The sequence below is a fragment of the Leuciscus leuciscus genome (genome assembly GCF_965113295.1).
Source record: "Leuciscus leuciscus genome assembly, chromosome: 19".
NCBI classification, from domain to species: domain Eukaryota; kingdom Metazoa; phylum Chordata; class Actinopteri; order Cypriniformes; family Leuciscidae; genus Leuciscus; species Leuciscus leuciscus.
The window spans coordinates 3,015,346-3,034,516 of NC_138743.1; the positions used below are offsets into that span (position 1 = coordinate 3,015,346).

Below are 19,171 nucleotides of genomic sequence, written 5' to 3' on the forward strand. Positions count from 1 at the left end.
ACACATGCAGAGGGAGCATGTGAAACCCGAGGGAGGGGTTCTAGCAGACCAATCACAGCGCTTGCGGTCTGCGTAGAATTGATGCGTTGTTACATTTTTGGAGAGGTGCGCGTCAAGCCCCGTTCACACCGCCATCGATTTTGTCGCGGCATGTCGCTAGTCACTGTACTGTGAAGTCGCTTGTGGGTGTTCGTAGTGCTGTCGCTCTAATGTCATTGGTAGACTGCACGTCTGGCCATTTCTATAGAAATTACAATCACAAGTGATATATAAAACTAAGATATCATTCTAATTTGACTAGGAATTAGGCTTAAAAGATTTAAAAGTAATATTACGCTATTGGAGAGTGTTGTTATAACCACAGCAATGCTCAGTGCATTAAATCATTAACTAGATTAACGATCGATCAATCAATCGAATTTGACAAATAATAAATTTTCTCGTCCCTAATAAATCAACAATGCAGGGGAAACTGCAGCAGTGCTAAACTTGCATCATACAATTACAACACAAACTATCAATGCATAAATCAAACTCACTAAGACTGTCTACAATTTGTTTTCCATGCATCATTTTATTATATCCATGTATGGGGTTACAGTCAAACCATATAAAACAGTGAATCAAATCACTCTGTTCTGTCTTGCCTGCAGTCGAGGCTCGAGACGGTGATGTGAGCTCCACTGACAGTCTTCACTCATATTGGTTGTCGCTTGCGAAATTCGCTTCTCATTTGCATAAAGTTGAAATTTCGGAATTTCTGTCATGTCTCATGTCGCTTGACACGCCCACATTCTGTCGCCAACGGTAAATGTCGCCGGAAGTCACCAGCCCTCCATAGAAATTAATGGGATCATGCCGCTTTGTCGCTGCGTGTCGCTGGCACTATCGTGAATATTCATTCATTCTTTATTTCAGACCCTTAGGTCCATATCACAAAGTAAACGAAATATAAGAAATATGACATATAGGTGATATATGTCATATTTTGGTGTAGCCAAACATGACACCTATATGTCACCTATATGTCATATTTCTTACATTTCGTTTACTTTGTGATATGGACCTAAGGGTCTGAAATAAAGAATGAATGAATATTCACGATAGTACAATATATTATGGTACATTACAGTCTTACAATAGCTCACATTATTCCTGTAAGGAGGCCAGCTAGCTACATCTCTCATTCAGATATTGACAAGCATGCCAAATTTTATGGAGATCGGACCAAAGGTGGAGTTATAACTGTTAAAAAACTTTAAAACCACACATTTTCTATGGTACATTGCCTGTATTGGCTCTAAATGGTGTTTTCCATCTATTATGTCAGTGGTTACATGCTTGCAAAATAAAACGTAATCACTTTTGATGCTTTTGTGCTTAAAGGCCTTAACTGCTTGAACCCCGATAAATGCTGCTTGCAGCTTTAATTATTATTATTATTAAATCTGAATAAAATGAAATGTTAAATTGCTGTAAAGTGAACTTCCCATAAAATTCATGTGCGCCAGAAATAATCAAAGCTTTGTTGGCATGACAGGCATTTACAGTATTTACAAAACATAGGCTACTGTACATATGGTAGGCTACTGTAGTCTATTAGATAAAACATAACGTTCATTTTGGGTTAAGAGATAAAGATATCCAGTGCATAAAGACTTTAGAATGAGATCCATATACATATATACAGTATACATATACAATACATAGACTTCCGTGTAAACGCCCACTGCTGTGATTGGCTGACATGTTTGCAAATGAAATAGCTAGTATTAAATGTGGAACTCTCTCTAAAACTTACTACGTTTTTACTATAACAACTATCGAGATTAAGGAATCGTGAAAAGTATTGATCATAATGATCTATTCCCATCACATGAAAGGTTGCAGTGATGAGCATTGAGCAGATGACAGACAGTCTGTTGATTGCGTATGAAATTACACCTCTGGCTTTCTCCAAATAACAATGCAAACACGATGTAAATACAGTAAAAGCTTCATTGTACTGTACATTATAACAGCGTCATTATTTTGTGATGATTGATTTCAAAGGGTTTTGGCAAGTGTCCAGATAAACTCGCGCTGTTTGATTGACAGCTTGGGCAATTGGAAAGGGGGCGTTCTTTGATCGCTTTCTTTATATAATTCAATCACAGTTTAAATAAGAATATTTTCATCCTACTAAGAGAAACGACGTGAAGTTGATTGTTTAGTGACTGGCTTGATTTACTGATGCATAAACAGTATTGAACGATATTTTGAGAGATAATCTGTCTGAACTTGAATAATTACATCAGAAATCACTGATCACAGATCAGGCATTAGAATAAACATGACTACTTTCATGTTTGTGGCGTTGCTGGCAGATCTATATCATAAAAGTCTGTTTGCAAAGCCTGCACCGAAATTTACCAAATGATCCACAGTGAAATACACAGAATACAAACAAATAATGCACTGCTGAGACATTCACATTGTTGGGGAAAACACCCCACTATCCTAGCATTAGGATCATTTGGAAGGCAATGGTATTGATCCTGTATCGATCTTTTCTCATTCTCATGTCACTGTTCACTAACGCTCCAGTGGCCGGGGCCAAAGTTGAAGTGTGACGTCACAAGTCTCCACTTTTTAGACCCTGTCGTTTGCTGGCCTTGGTTTCAATAAAAGCAGTTTTTGGAATAACAAGAAAGTTTATATTATAACGAACTCTTAACTGTCAAAGGATCAAGGAACATTTGAATTCTCATTCTATGACCCCTTTAATACAAATAGATTTGATTAATCATTACAACAATTCAGGGAAGAACATGCCCCTGTGACATACATTACATTCTTGACTGTTTATCAGTTGGAATATCAGTGGGAGACATGAGACATGTCTTTGCTTTTCAAAAGTCCCTCAATATCAGGTTCCAGTTGACTTACTTTTGACTTACTTGCATTGAGAATGTCATGGAGGTGAGAGTCAGACAGTTGGTTTCTCAGTTTGCTCTTGTTCAGATTCATTAGACTGAAAGTCTGCTCACAAAGGTAGGTACTTCCAAAGAGGGACAGCATCACCTGTGCATGTTTGCAGATCTTACCGTACCTGGTTGCTGGAACACGTCTGTAAAAGTCCTGTAAGGGAAGATCTCTGGAGTTCTGAATCAGACTGAAGTTCAAGCAGTTTCATCTGAAGCTCCTCACTTACTGTGTCCACATCAATAGAAAAGGGTTGAGCAAACAGCTGAAAGGCTGATGCATTTTCTCTGAAATCTACAAAGCGGCTGTCAAACTCAGGCATAAGATTGCTGAGGATTTCTGTGTACTTGGGGATATGTTCTTCCATCAAACCGACTTCTTTAAGGCTGGGAAAATGTGCCAAATTCCCTAAATGTAGACACAAAGACAAAAAAGAACAGTATAAGATGCAAGAAGATTTTGTTCCATTTCATTAAGTAGGCCAAATGCACACTAGACCTTACTTTACTTAGTTACTCTGAAAGGTATATATTACGGTAATCTGCATTTTGTATCTGATTACCCCAAACACTGCACACAATAACATTATGCTTATTAACAAGCCCATTTTATTATAGAATTTGAACTGCAATTAGGCCTCACCTGTTGAGAGATGTCTGTTGAGCAACAAGAGTTTTTGCTTGAAGGCTCTGACGTGATCATACATCTGGCTGATTACCTGGTCCTTCCCTTGGAGCTGAAGATTCAGAGTATTCAGTAGCTCTGTAATGTCCACCAGAAAAGCCAGGTCGGCGATCCATTGCTCGTCTGAGGGCACTTGAATGTTGCTTTTCTTTCTAGCTTGAAACTCCCTGATCACATCACGCAACTCAAAAAAGCCCTGTTAAACTTTCCCTCAGCTCAGCCACCTCACCTCCTGGTGGTACAGCACATCACCATACTGTGCCTCCAACTCATCCAGTATAGCTTAGAACTGACGATGTGAGAGTGCCTTGGAGCGAATATTGTTGACGATGGAAACAATGTCTCGCATCACATTCTTCAGGCCGATTGATTTGGCACACAAGTGCTCTTGGTGTAAAATGCAATGGTATTTTAAAATCTGCCCCCCACACTGACGGACTTTCTCTGACACCAGTGTAGTGAGACCAGAATGCTTACCGACTATCGCCGGAGCTCCATTGGTCCTGATGCCCTTCATATTTTCCCACTTCAAGTTGTTCTTCTCCACAACTCTTTCCACTGCCAAAAAAATCCATTCCTTTGGTGGTGCCTGAAAGTGTTTCAAGGCCAGCGAGCTCCTGACACACCTCAAAGTCCTTGCTGACCCCTCGCAAAAACACCAACAACTGCGCAGAGTCGGAGATATCTGTACTCTCGTTGCAGGTGATGGAGAAGGCAGAAAATCTACCTGCTGTCACAATGATTTGCTAACGGATGTTTTGAGCCATATCCTCTGCGACGGGTAACGGTGTTCCGAGGCTAATTTTAGAGAAAACCTGTGTCTGATTCGGGCACACAGTCTCAGCAGCCACAGTTAGACACTGTTTCACAAAGTCACCACATAAAAGAGCTTGTCCACTTTTCACAATTAATGTGCTTAGCCGTGCAAGTTACCGGATTAGCACATTAATTGTGAAAATTTTCTTGTGCTGTGGATGGCTGAAGCAAAGTACGTTGTTGAGAATGTAACTTTGCTAGCAGGTCTCCTGCCTTGACTTTTCGTTGCTCTTCACTGTATCTTGAGAACTGATGCAAATGCTTTGTTTCATAATGACGACGGAGGTTATACTCTTTAAGAACAGCCACTCTGCCATAGACTCGATTTCAGTAAAAAAATACTTGTGTTGCCAACTATTTTTAAACTTTCTCTTGTCAGTGTGCCAATGCCTCATACAATCCATGTTAGCTACTAGCTTCTTTTCAGCCCTCTTCACTCTTGTCATCATAAATGACATCTTGACATCTGCCCTGACAGAAGCTAAATAGCGCCCCCCTATCGCCCCATCTAAACCAATGTTAAACTGTGGCCAGATAGTGAACTGCAGCCAGTCGTTGAGTTAATAGAACATTGAGACCAAATGAAATTCTGACCAGAGCGTGGGCCAAAAAAAATTGTGTTGGCCCGCGGGAACTGTGGTGAGGGGTGTGCATTTATAGTGGCAGTGATGAGGGTGATGATAATGTGCAGATGTGTGTGATTGGAGATGATGTGCAGGTGGGGACCAGGATAGATGCTGAGAATTGAAGTGCAGAGGATGGTGGCTAGGTGGAAATGTGACAGAAGCCCTGGAGGCTGACGAAGGCATGGCCTAGATGCAGCAGGTTATGGGCACTGGAACCATTGTATATGGGTGGGACAAGACACACACTTTTTAAGACCAATGATATTGGACCAACTCACTTTTACCGTCACATGTCTGTTCGCTTTTCGCTTTCGTCAGTCAAATCCATTCCACTTGAGGAATGTCCTAATAAATTAAACTCTATTTCCACTGAATCGCTACATTATTTTTCAACGAGCCGCAACTGACAGCAGCTCAGGAGGCCAGGGCGGAGCCGGCAGCTCAGGAGATCAGTGTGGAGCCGGATGCTCAGGAGGCCAGGGTGGAGCCGGCAGCTCAGGAGACCAGGGCGGAGCCGACAGCTCAAGGCGGAGCCGACAGCTCAGGGCGGAGCCAGCAGCTCAGAAGATCTTGGACGAGGGCTCTGGCGCGGCGGCCATCTTGGCAAAGGGTCTGGCGTGGCGGTGGCAATATTGGCAAAGGGCTCTGGCGTGGCGGTGGCAATATTGGCAAAGGGCTCTGGCGTGGCGGCGGCCATCTTGGCAGAGGGCTCTGGAACGGCAGGCATACGGGACGAGACAGCTTTCAAAATCACAATAACTTTCTACAACAGTAAACTTTATAAAGACTCAATCATAAATTGTACCATATCTTTTTGTGCTGTTTGTTTTGCAATACTGTTTGAATGTTGTTTCTTTGTTTTGAGGCTACATGCTGTAGCCACCCATTTACCTATCGCTGTGGTGAGTGTATTGCTTGTGGAGTTGTCCATCCGTCTCAGTGTGGTCTGCTTTTGGCAAAGGGGGAGGAGAGCTCTCTGTATCAGTATATGCTTCGCCATCAAGTGATATTTTAAACCCGACATGCCGCGGTGATTGAAGACAACTTTTGTCTTGTCGACAGAACCATCAGACATCGTTTTGTAAATAAATTTTCCATTCAGAAGACCTTCTTCTTTCTCCATTTCTGTTTGCTGCTGCATTCTTTACTGTCTACAGCTGCATCTCCTTTTCTCCAACTACGGGCTAGGCCACGGGTCAAACATAATTAGTGCCGTTAACATTTATTTGCGTGAGTAGACATACAAAGTAGACAGATTCAGAGTAACCATGTAGACGAGCAGACAAAAGACTGCAGATCAAGATCAGAAGAACATGGGTTAAACAATTTCTTTCAAGCCATCTTTCTACTCTCGTCTCACTTTTCTTTTTAGGTAGTTCCTTGCTATATTGTACGCTTCATTGTCACCAGATCTAAATGCAGCATCAAGAAGATTCAGCAAAAATCTAACCTTTGATGTAAGCCAAGACTTATCAGTGGGTTAAGTCAGCTTGACAATACACAGTCTCTGTATATTCCTAGGTCTATACAGTCCCCAGGTGTTGCTGTTGGAGGAACATACGCTGCAGTAATAAAAATGTCTAGGTGCGCAGCTAATGTTCTCTCAGTAATCTATATTGACGCAGCAGGCAGCAAAACAATAACAATAATGCCTCCTACTGGAAGCATCGGGAATCGCACTCTAAAATAACTATCAAAATAAAAGAAGTCCCACAATAGAAGTCTTCTTTCTCCGGGAGCCTTTTATACAGTCACACTTTTAGATGCATTTTGAGTTTGAACAAATGCTGTGTTTCAAATCGCCCCCTATACCCTCATTCAATATTCCCTAGATTACTCCACTATTATAGTCCATTTGAAGGAGTAAATGAAAACAAGTGAGTGAATTCGGACACTGAGTGCGCTGGAAGGGCTAATGCTTTTGCATAGTTTGTGCTTGTCGTTTAATAATTTATTGAAAGGTAGCAAACTGGCAGTTCCAGTAATGAAAAGATTTATCCTGAACGTAAACCATAATTAAACAATTAGCCTAAATAATCAATTAAAAAGGAATTTATACCTGTATAATATTACTGGACCAGCGCTGTTCGAGAAGAAGCAGTCGAGCAACAAGAGAGGACATCATCTTGTGAGTGTTTACTTTTCTCATTAGATTTAAGCGCAGTTCTTCGTTGCTAAGAAACTGTGTTTTGTTTACTGTGTTTACCGTGGTAAAACGCGCGCTGAAGTCGCGTTTATTTGTTTGTCTTGCATCTTACATGGCTTTTGAGTTTCGCTTTGCTAAGTAGTAGGACGTGGCCTGCTGAATTCAATAAAGAGGTATTAAGTGTGTATATATTTGGTCAGTGCACCGCGGCAGCCCTTGTGTGAAGCCCTCATCGCATGAAGACCGAAGAGTGTAAATACCAGTGTAAAGACCAGTGACTCGACCTGCGCGACTGATGTTCTCCGCGAACATTGTTCTAACCCAGGGGTGCAGAGAGGAAGTGGCGCACATCAAAAGATCCTACTGACCTTGTTCTTTATCAATCCCTCCTCTCTTCCTCCTCTGCTAATATTTATACTGCTAAAATTACTTACCATCACAACAAAATTAACAATTCTCCTGACTCTCAGGAGAGATCTGCTTTTCAAAACCTTCTCCTCTCTTCTAAACCCTCCTCCTCCTCCTCCATCAACCCTAACAGCTGACGATTTTGCCATATTCTTCATAAATAAAACAACCACGATCAGCGGCCAATTTACCAAACCACAAACTGACACACACATCTTACCAGCTAACACACATATTCTACCTTCCTTTTCTCTGCCTACAGAGGCAGAAGTCTCCAAACTCCTCCTTTCCAATCACCCTACCACCAGTCTGCTTGATCCTATTCCCACTAATTTACTTCAAGCCATTTCTTCCTCAGTTGTACCCGCACTCACGCACATCATCAACACCTCTCTTCACACTGGTACCTTTCCCACAGCATTTAAGCAGGCTCGGGTAACCCCACTGGCTCAAGAAACCCACTCTAAATTCAGCACATCTGGAAAATTACAGACCGGTATCCCTTCTATTCGTCGCGAAACCACTTGAACAAGTTGTTTTCAACCAGATCTCTTCCTTTCTTACCTCCTGGACAACAACCTTACAAAATTGCACTGGTTGCCAGTTGCCGCTCGCATCAAATTCAAGTCACTGACGTTTGCCAACAGAACAACCACTGGCTCTGCTCCCTTTTACCTAAACGCATTACTTCAGACTTGTGTGCCATCCAGAAACTTGCCATCCTATTGTTAGTTTAAATGCTTCTATTGTTCTAATTTGTAAGTCGCTTTGGATAAAAGCGTCTGCTAAATGAAAAAATTTAAATATTTGGAAAATGGGTGGATGATTGATTCAGCTGCGGCGCCATCTCCTGGCGAGACGCAGGAATTCATTCAGCTCGCAACTCTCAATAGTGCATTATGGGTATTCTCTAGCCATTGAGCGGACATCAGTTGTACAGTCGTTATTGCGGTGCATTGTGGGATTGAATGAGTGCACTCAATAACGTCCACTATGGTTTCGGACACCACTACAAATGGCTGTCTCCTCAAATAGTGTCCTATTCAATTCATGTATAGTCACCTTTATTTATATAGCGCTTTTAACAATATAGATTGTTTCAAAGCAGCTTTGCAGTGATAATAGGAAATGAAAGAAACAGAGATTGTTTTGGCTTTACAGTAACTCTAGAATAAAGTTATTGCCCTGCTAAAGTTAGTTTTGATTGATTCACTTCCGTTGCGAAGATCATTAGTTATTAACTTAGGGGCCGCTAACATGACACCGTTCTAACAGAAATCCCCTAACACGCTCTGGACCGCTCATTCACACAACAACAGTGCCTGGTTCAAACTTCAAACACACAAGCCTGTGAAAATGGTGATGGCATGCACATGCACATTACATGTTTAATCTATAGGGATGCGACTTTGAATATATATGTGCGCAGGCGTGTAGTATTTCTTCACAAATTGACCTAAAAAAATTACTTGTCTGGCCTTAAAAATTTATAATACGGAATTATTTATCGCTTCCGCGTAGCCATGTGAACTGGAATCATTTTGACAACATTTTATCTGTACAGAGGTAAAGGGAAAGGAAGGAAGCCTTCACAGGGGAGAGACTAGTTGACACTTCAGGACTGCGTTGTCCTCGTGTACAGGCGCAGGTCCTTCATCAGATCTGGATACGGCTTGGATCCGGTGGACTGCTGTAAACCTCGGGATAAACAGAAAGACTAATATTAGCGTAGATGCCATTCTTCTGATGATGTAACGAGTACATCAGGATTTATGGGAAGTGTCCCCGGTTCCGGCTGACCTAATCTATGCAAACTAACATTGATTTATAGAAGTTTATAATGTGTTACATGTATGTGTATGCTAGGTCAAAGAGATGTGTTTTTAGTCTAGATTTAAACTGAAAGAGTGTGTCTGCTTCCCGGACAATGTTAGGAAGACTGTTCCAAAGTTTTTCTGTTTCAAAGATTTAAGGGTATAGGGGGCGATTTCGGACACAGCCTAGATGTCTCTAGAGGAAGTGAAGATGTGCTTTTTTAAAGTACTGTGCACCAATCAGGTCCTAGCAATCAATCAGCCTTCAGGAACCAATCAGACGACATTCCTAGACAGACAAACACAGACACAAAACAACAGAATTATAACAAAACACAAACCCTGGGGTCGTAACAATATTTCGACTATTTTATCAAAAAAAAGTTTTATATAATGCATATATTTTATGTATTGCTGAATAAAGCAAACAAGTAGCTCACCAGTAAAGTTTTGATAGATACCAATTGTAATCAAGGTAAAATACATTTGCGAGTCCATTAATACTAATGTGCAACAAATAGAGTATGTGCGCTCTCAGTGCACTGATAACTTTTTGCATGAGCACATTTCAGTATGGTCGCATGTCTGGTGAGTGTTTGCGAGGGTCAGTGGTGTTTATGTACAGATGGGAATCAGACACAAACACTCGCTCTGACAGAAACTGTTCACTGATGATGTCGAGCCACATGTGTTTTTGTTTTGTTTGTGTTCTGCTGTGTTTAATAATTCTGAATGGATCTGTTCTGTATCTATATGCAGTGAGGTTAAGATGGCTTGTATTGGTCTGTTGGAATCTCTGTGTCTGTTGGCATCTCCAAAGCTTTTTTTACAGTTTTTGCTGTTGCATTGTATACATAATTGTGAATTATGAAAAATACAGTTAAATACAGTTTTGTGAGAATCATCCTCAAGCTTAATCCTGAACTTGGCAAAAGCAATTATCTTTTTTGTTATATATTTTTCAAGCCTTCGAAATATGTTTTAAGTCTTAATAAGTTTTCCTTCTGTTAAATCATACTGGGATGTTTGCCTAGAAAATGTTTGCCCACCAGCCGCCACTGCCCATTACTGTTTGTTTACTGACATTGTTCAAAATATCTTCCAGCATGGTTAGCAGAACGAAGAAACTCATACAGGTTGGGAACATTTTGGTTCCTACATTTTTGGGTGAACCATCCCTTTAAAGTTTGAAACAGTATGATGAAATAAAGCCTCATTTGCTAAAATCAAGTGACTAGGCGAGTGCGATACAAGCTCCGAACCACTAATATGAAACAAAACTAATTCGTAAAAAAAAACACCCATCATGCAGCACTCAGATTTAATGAAATGTTAGAATGAATAAAAACATTAGTACCGGTAATTAATAATAAAAATATACATCTAAAGAAATTTACTTTTACGATGGATCAGGTTTCACAGAGCGACTTACTAAATCAGGTTTACATCTTAATGTCAAAAACATTAAAACAGTTTGTATGTGTTTTACTAAAAGAGCTAATTACAATGTAAAAGCAGAAATAATTTTCCAGGGACAGGAACTTGAGGTTGTACAAAATCCGATAGACAGACCACAAATGCTTGAATGTTTCAGAATAAAGTGGTAAACAAATGTTATCTTAGGTAAACATCTTGCAGTGTACGCTCTAAAACCTCATAGTGTGAAAACTAGATATGTTTGGTTCTTGTGTGTCTGGTTCGATGCTATATACTATGAAAAGAGGAACTTAGCTCTGCAACTGTATAATAGGGAGATCAATTTCTGTACAGGTCAGCCTATCCTTATGGACTCAGACATTGCTCATTCACAACCTGTCTTTTCAAAGAGAGATCTCCCAAACAACTTATCTTTAGGCAAGAATATTATACTCAGGGTGTTTTAATGATATTTTACTTAGACATTTTAGAAGTGTTTTTAACTGTTTATTTTATGTTTCTTTATTAACTTTTTAATCCTGATAATGGATGAATAAATTTTACTCTTCATTTATTATTTGATTGTCTGCAGTTAAGTAATACAATTTTACTTAATCATCTGACTGGATCTCCTCCATGCATCAGTTGTGAAATTAAATTTCGCCAATTTTAGATATATTAGAAATAGTTTGACCAAAAAAGCAGCAGTTTTATTTATGAACTCCATGATTCTTCCACATATCAAATACTGTATGACTACAAACTTGTAAGACTATTCTTAAACCGGTTGAAAGTGTTTTTAAACAAGCTCTTAAGGTCTTAGATAAAAAGCCAAATAGTATTCATCATTGTAGTGTTTTAACTGAGTTTTCTTTTTTGAGTTGGGAACATTTGATTCAATTTACTTAGTAGGCCTACTTGTTTCTTAGATCTTAAATGGTCTTGCTCCTCTAGTTTTTAAAATGAAACAGGAGAATGTTCATGTGAGCTCCGCCCAGTGTAACCGAAAATATCAGACAATGAATATTTCAGAACACCGTCCTTAAATGTTAGGGTTAGTTAGTGTGTGTGTGTAACAAACCAGTGAGCAGGATTTATTTTAATAATTTCCTTACAACTCACTGAGCGACAGCCAACGAGCCAGAGAGCAGGTAATGCAATCATTCAGAAATATGAGATAACTTATTCTTTTTTGCTGATGATATAAAATTATACATTTCAGCTGAGTTCAGAGACAGTGTTGAATTAGAGAGGTTGTCTGACAATTTTTTAAAAATGTAACAAAGACAAAACAGAAATTCTTCTTGTGGGTTAGAAACATGAGCGGGAGAGAATAGAAGCTGGATCGGGTTCCTCAGCCCTACAACTTAAGAAGGGTGTAATTTTGGACTGTGACCAAAGTAACAAACACTTGCTTTTATCATCGGAGAAATACTGCCAAGATTCGTCCTTTTTAACTTTGGATGATGCTAAGAAACTCATTCATGCTTTACCTTCTCTCATCTTGATGCATTGTAATGCTATGTATTCTGGCTGACCTAAAGGGTTCAATAGTGAAGTTACAATTCATACAAAATGCAACAGCTAGAGTACTAATGGAATTAAAAAGGAGAGAGTATATCACACTGGTTTTAATGGAATTGCATTGGTTACCAGTTCATCAAAGTATTGATTTTAAGTTTATAAAACACTGCATAATCTGGCACCTTTATGCACTGTAGAGACACGCTCCAAATCGTAGTTTAAGATCCTCTAGTGCTAGTCTTCTGGCACATTATACAGTAAGTCATAAGCGATCCGGCGGTACTTCTTTTATTGTCTACCAAATGAAGTGAAAGAGGCTAGCAGCATTCATATTTTTAAAAGGCAGGTTAAGACATTTCTTTTTAAAGTTTATAGCCTAATCAGTAGAAGAATATGGTGTGAAGTTGAAAGTCTTAAATTTCAATGGAATATGTTCAAAAAAACATTCAATGGAATATGTGTCACCCAGCAGTTATTTTTAATATCTAATCAAAAAAATAAAATAAAAACGTCACATTTGGAACGCAACTTGGTTAGACATATGATTTATAGTAATTTTAAAAAAAAAAAAGTTAAAATTAAAAAAATATTTTATGAAATATATATTTTATATAAAAGAAATTTAGTACAGTACATTTGATTTACAGTTAATCTTTTTCAAACTTTTTTGACATGCTTTCACTTCAGAAATAATCTGCTGAATGTCTTCTTTACAGTTAAGGGGTAAAGCTGCAGAAAACGTCCCATTTTTTATTTGAGCTCAAAAAGAGTTTATAAAATTAATTGAGAGTTAAAGTCTGTATTGTAATTTTATGCATTGACTTTAATTGATGAAAAGTATTATAAGGCATTTAAGATGTATATTTTTTGTCTGTATATGCATACTGTAGAAAACTGTACAGTTCAGATTTCTATGCATTTATTTAACGGAAAAACAATATAATACATTTGTCACAGATGGTGGCTGTAAATAGGCACACGACGATGAAGATATCAGTGTAAATACTTTAATAGATAATCCAAAAGGCGGCCATAGAACAAGGCAGAAACTAAGCGTTCTCAAGTCTCACGCATTGGCCGATCGCGCGAACACGTCGTGATAGAGAAGGTAAGTTGTAAGAAAGCTCGTCTAACATTTTTAGGCTAGAACATTTAATATATAGCCCATCGTATACATTATTATTGATGCAGTCAAAAACTCTACAACTACTTTGCAACCAGGCCAGAAGCTTTGGCTCAGTTTGTCTAGCTTACGTTATCTGAAACTAAGGAAAATGTTAGTGGGTATGGGAAGGAATGAAGATGTATTTCTTCATTTTATTTTAAATTATATATTATACTGTATTAATAGTCTTTCTAGTAACATTAAGGCTACATGTATTAAAGCAGAGTGCTCTGGGTGCAAACTGTTTGGAGCAATTTGTTATATTTTTGTAATTTTTGTATATTTGTAATTTTGAAATATAACATTAAAGGATATATTTGATGTGATGAATTGCTCTGTCATTTATCAGATTTACCAATTGTTATCATTTAAATTTGTGCTGGTTAATTATGAACAATGGGTAAATAGCGGGGCTCCTCTCCTAACCGCATGTGATCTCACTCCAAGCTTTTGATAAAACTTGAGAACCCTGCGTAGCCTATACACAGACGAGACCGAACAAAGAAACTCAAACAGAACAGAACTTATCTACATGATAATGAGGGAGATAATTAGTGCACAGCCTAACATGAGTAACCAAGACAACAAACCATTAACTCAGGCAGACACAAAAAGTCCAAACTAACAGAACCATGACAACCATGACACATTGTAATATAATTATAACTTTGTAATTTCTTGTGCTCACTCTGTTGAAAGTAACTGAAACTCACGGCTAAAAGGCACTATATTCAAATAGTGCACATAGTAAAGGAACTTCATAAGCGTGCCAAATTTCCACATGCATCTTGAAAAGCGTTTGTTTTGGGAAAGTGCTCCGGCAAGTTTTTGTGCCATCTAGTGGTTTAGAGGAAAATCAAATCAAAGGCGCCTTTTACGCTGGTGCACCATTAGTCCCGTTGTACCCTATGAACAAATGGAGAAAATTCCCAGGAGCTTTATCCCTCAGTGGGTTCTCCTGGTTGTATTCTTTCACCTTTATTATTTATTCTATACAATGATAGGCGCAGAAGTCAATATCAGGCAGGCATATTATTAAATATGTTGATGATACAGTGGTGCTAAGTCTTGTAAAACAATACTGTTCTATAACTATACTTTTGTTTTCTTACATGTATCTTCTTGAAATTATTATTAAAGGACTGTCTATTCTGTACTCCTTTGTGTGATCAATACAGCCATATATGTGACAAAGATATGATAACATATCTGATATTGACATCTCACCTAAATTAGTTTTTGCTGGTAAAGAAGTTAAGAATGTTACCTCATGGTACCACAGTAATAGATGAGAAGTTAAACTGTACAATTGCGATTATATTTCCTTAGGAATTAGGTCCTTTGAAGTGGATAAATTGGTACTCACAATGTTTTATCTGTTTTAATTTTTTCTGTGCAGTATAAAGCACATCTAAAACTGGAAAGAGCTTTGAAATTGTATAAATATATTTGGCAATAAATCTGAGGTATATTTTTACAGACTGCCGAAAGCTACAGAAAAGAGAAGCAAATGTATTGCTGTGATTCAAAGAAACAACTGGGTCCAGGTAGACAAAGCTGGATTTGCAGTTATCATTTTGTGTCAATATGCTGAATTTTGGGGTAAAATCATTCTACTCTTGATCTTGTATTGTATTAACAACTCATTAATTAAATATTTACCAGTTTACCAAACTGTAGGATGTGCTTAGGTGTTGACATGCTTTTAGACAGAGTCACTTACTGTTATGTTATGCTCACTCTGTTTGGGCACATTTTACAACCTAGTGGGGAGGCATTTGCATGGCAAAGTGGGTATCGTGTTCCCTCTAGCGTCAACAACACCAACACACAGCATCAAAGTTCCACTTCGCAAGGGAACATCTTGCAACCCGGTTCCCTGAGAAGGAGAACGAGATGCATTTCACTTGCCATGCATTTCTTGTTGACATACTTCAAGGCATGCCTGCACGTCTCCTTCGGACAAAAGATTTGATTACGTGTGGATTCGTGCCCTTTTATGTGCACTGGTATCATTTTAGTGTGACATCATGCCCTGCCATCTGCCAATAGATTGGCACGTTTACATGTGCTCAGACAGGTAGTTCTCTGCATGTAGTTCATTGTGAGCTGAAGAGTGTTCTTGAACATCATCACTGTGTAAGAGACACTGAGTCAGATTGCCTTTTAAAGTAATTTATTCTCTTGCAAGAGCAGGTCAGACAGTCATACAGACATTCAGAGCCTGCCTGCAGAGTGTAAGACGAGGAGGAGCTGTGCGACACCTTTTATATTCTTTACCAAGGTCTCCCTCAGTGAATAATTGTTTTTCCTAGTAGTTCTCTTACGAGAGGTACTCTCGTACTGCGTAAATCTTACGCTAGGGGAAATCTCTTTTCCGCGAGATACTGAAGCCAAAAAATTATCCTTAATTTTGAAATAATGTAAAACGCGTTGCGGCAGCATGCAGACATAGGCGAGACAGCTCGCGCGCCTATTGGCTGCCCTGCGGCAACTGCAGCAGCCTATCGATAAGGCCTTATCGTGACGTCATCACCAATGGGGGCGCTTCGCGCCCCTATACGTCACGTCCCGCCGAAACGGGCGTGGCCTGGGGCTATAAATATAGCATCGAAAGGCTAGCTTACCGATTTTTCATCTCTTCAGCGGAGCTCACGCATCGCTGGATCCAGAGAGAAGAAGCCGCGCCGTGGAAAGAGCATTTCAGCGGGACGAGTTCGGTACCTGGAGTCGCTGGCCGCGCCGCCTTCAACCGCCGTTCCTGCTACGCTATCCGGCGTCATATCCTTTCATTGCATTGTGTGTGTTCGCCGCCGCGACTCACACTCCTTCTCTAAAAGAGCAGAGCGTCTTTTTCAAGATGTCTCGTCCATCCTGTGGCTCGTGCCGAGCCCCACTCAGCGACGGGGACCGCCATGTCATCTGCGTTTCCTGCCTGGGTGAAGGACATGCGGCTCTAGCGCTCGCTGACGGCGGATGCCCTCACTGCGAGCTTATGCCTATGGCGACTCTGAGGACTCGCATGGCAACTTTCCACGAGCCTGCACCTCCCGCTTCGACGCCGCGCCGTAAAAAGCGCCGTGCTCAGCGGATCCCTGAGCCTCCCACCGAGAAAAGCTCGCCGGTGCGCCTGCCAGCTTCGCCGTCTGCTTCTCTCGAGTCTCTCACTCCCGGACAGTGGCCGCCGCTGGCCGCCGCTTCCGCCGGAGATGACAAGGAAGAAGCGGCAGTTTTCGAGGAGGACAACTGCTCTATCCTGGCTTCGGACAGCGAGGATTGGGCGAGCTCTGTGGACCTCGCCCCTTCTTCTGCCCGCGAGTCGTCAGGAAAACGGGCCAGCATTGAAGCTGAGCTGATGCGTCTGCTCACACAGGCCACAGAGAGCCTCGGCCTCGAGTGGTCAGCGCCCGCCGAGCCTACACGCAACCGTCTGGACGGTTGTTTTCTGCAAGGGGACCGCGTTTCCACGCCCTCAAGACCCGCCCCGTTTCTTCCTGAGCTTCATGAAGAACTGGCAAAGTCTTGGAGCGCCCCTTTTTCAGCCAGGCTGCGTTCCTCTGCTTCAGCGGCATTCTCCGTGGTGGACGGTGCCAAAGACAGAGGATACCTCGCTCTCCCTCTAGTGGAGGAGGCAGTAGCAGCCCATCTTTGCCCGCCCTCTGCTGGACGGCGGACTAAGACGGCGCTACCTTCAAAAGCCTGCCGCGCTACTTCTACCCTGCACAGTCGCGCTTACACCGCCGCTGGGCAGGCTGCATCAGCGCTACACACTATGGCCACTCTCCAGATCTTCCAAGCTAACCTTCTCCGAAAGCTGGACGAGGAAGGCACGGAAGCAGTCAACGTGGCGGATTTAAGGAGCGCTACGGACCTCGCTCTCCGCGCTACGAAATCCGCTGCACAGGCCATAGGGCGGAACATGGCCTCTCTCACCGTTGCTGAGAGACACCTCTGGCTGACGCTTTCAGAAATGCCGGACTCGGAGCGCTCTGTGTTCCTCGACGCCCCCGTTTCTGCTACTGGCCTCTTTGGATCGTCCGTCAAAGATTTCGCGGACAGATTCGCTGAGGTACAAAAGACGTCGCAGGCCATGAAGCACTTCTTGCCAAAGCGCTCTAGCTCCGCATCAGGCCGCTCTAAACAGCCGTCTGCTCGCAGCTCGCAGCCGCCGCCCCCCGCCGCCGCTTCACAGCGTCGACAGGCCCGGGACCAGAGACCACGCTCTCGCTCTGCCGGCCGCCGCCCCCCACAGCGTGGGACTCGGCCGAAGATTGAGATGAAGCCCGAGGCCTCAAAGTCTTCCTAGCCAGCTTAGGAAAACGACGGTGTTCAAGCCCCGCTGCGGCCGGGTTTCCACCAAAACTTCTCGCTCGTCCAGTTCCATTACATGCGACTGTTCCAGTGTACTCTACAGTAAACAAGTCGGTTACATTACCCGCTTGCCTGTACACAAACGCCGTTTTCACGGCGACCCAGATAAATCCTGTAAAGAGCGTATTTTCTGGTATTCCGGCCACGGCCGACGGTGTTATGAGTGTAGTAAAAATGCCCACTGCCCAGTGCCCATTCCTACACACAGACACAGCCCGCCCCACAGGGCTCGCGCACATAAAATCGACTCATGTCGATTGCGCACAGAATGTAGTGAACGTGCCCACGTCCCAGTGCCCACAAACACTACACGCTGCATGTCTCTCGGTTTCTGTAAAAACGAAACCAACACACATACAGCCGACTCAGGTCGATGGTGTTTTCAGTGCAAATGTGCCCGCTGTCCTGCGCCCACAGTCACTCACAGACATGACGAATCCCTCGGTTTCCCCCACGCTCGCCGTCTCTCAGCTACCTGCCGTGAGAGAGCCGAGCGCGGGCGAACCGCCCGCTGTGATCAAAACACTCCCCGCCTCGAGCGCTGCAAATGCGGTGTCTATAATACAGCATACCGAAGCTCCCCGGTCGCCACTATGTCACGACCAGAGCTCCGATCTCATTCAACCCTTAGCTATGCATGCACATGCGTGGGCAAAGCTTCCCGGTGTATCAGAATGGGTGCTGAACATTATAGAAAGAGGCTATTCGCTACAGTTCGCTCGACGTCCCCGCCGTTGTGCGGTGCGAGTCGAAACCACGGTAGAAAAGGAAGTAGCAAGTGTACTTCGTACCGAAATTGCGAAACTGTTGAGCAAAGGGGCAATAGAGCCTTTATCTCAAGCTCAGAGCGAAGGGGGGCTATACAGCAGATATTTTCTGGTTCCGAAAAAAGACGGGGGTCTCAGACCCATTCTAGATCTAAGACAACTGAACGAAGCGCTTTCAAAACGCCGGTTCAGAATGCTCACAACCAAGAAAATCCTCGCGCAAATTCGCCACGGGGACTGGTTTGTGTCAATAGATCTGAAAGACGCGTATTTCCAAATACAAATAGCGTCACGTCACAGGCGATTTTTGAGATTCGCCTTCGAGGGCCAGGCTTATCAATACACAGTCCTACCGTTTGGCCTGTCCCTAGCACCCCGTACATTCACGAAGTGCATGGACGCAGCCCTCGCTCCCCTGAAACTTCGGGGAATGCGAGTTTTGAACTACTTGGACGATTGGCTGGTTCTAG

General features: G+C 42.0%; 1 protein-coding gene across 4 annotated transcripts in view; it reads left to right on the forward strand.

The window, feature by feature from the left end:
- LOC309482079 (GDP-L-fucose synthase-like) overlaps positions 1–19,171 on the forward strand; it is a 274,578-nt gene that overhangs the window by 148,112 nt on the left and 107,295 nt on the right. For 2 of the 4 annotated variants that reach the window (XM_082147302.1, XM_082147305.1), the window contains exon 1: positions 11,922–12,025. The exons of 1 other annotated variant lie outside the window; for it this stretch is intronic. The gene's annotated coding sequence lies outside the window, so the exon portion shown is untranslated. Of the gene's footprint in view, positions 1–11,921; positions 12,026–15,416; positions 15,573–19,171 lie in introns of those variants that run through there. One more of the 4 variants, XM_082147303.1, reaches the window with a different exon arrangement.